Below are 560 nucleotides of genomic sequence, written 5' to 3'. Positions count from 1 at the left end.
CATTCAAAGCGACATCATCAATTTCCAACACATTCTAACATCATTTGCTGTTTTTCAGTCATTTACCAATTTGTTTAGAGAGCTAAATGACGGTGAAATTGAAAATCACTACAAAATGAACTCTGAAAATGTTGGAACTTGGCATGGTATCATCATTTCACCCCCATAGCATGTGCAAAAGAGTAGAGAGGGTCACGGCGAAAACTGGACGCACCTCGTGTACAAACTGGACAATCTCTTTCGGAGTATCAGGGTTTCGGACGAGAACTCACCTGTTACACAGGCACTTCAATGTTTTTTAAAGTTGTTTGAACTCCAGCCTATTTTTGCGTTCAGTATGCATCATTCAAAGTGATGTCATCAATTTCCAACACGTTGTGACATCATTTGTTGTTTTTCAATCATTTACCGATTTGTTTAGAGCTCTAAATGACGGTGAAATTGAAAATCACTACAAAATGAACTCTGAAAATGTTGGAACTTGGCATGGTATCATCATTTCACCCGCATAGCATGTGCAAAAGAGTAGAGAGGGTCACGGCGAAAACTTGTCGCACCTC

Source organism: Triticum aestivum, chromosome 1D (assembly GCF_018294505.1).
Source record: "Triticum aestivum cultivar Chinese Spring chromosome 1D, IWGSC CS RefSeq v2.1, whole genome shotgun sequence".
Taxonomy (NCBI): Eukaryota; Viridiplantae; Streptophyta; class Magnoliopsida; order Poales; family Poaceae; genus Triticum; species Triticum aestivum.
This window is presented reverse-complemented; position numbering follows the sequence as displayed.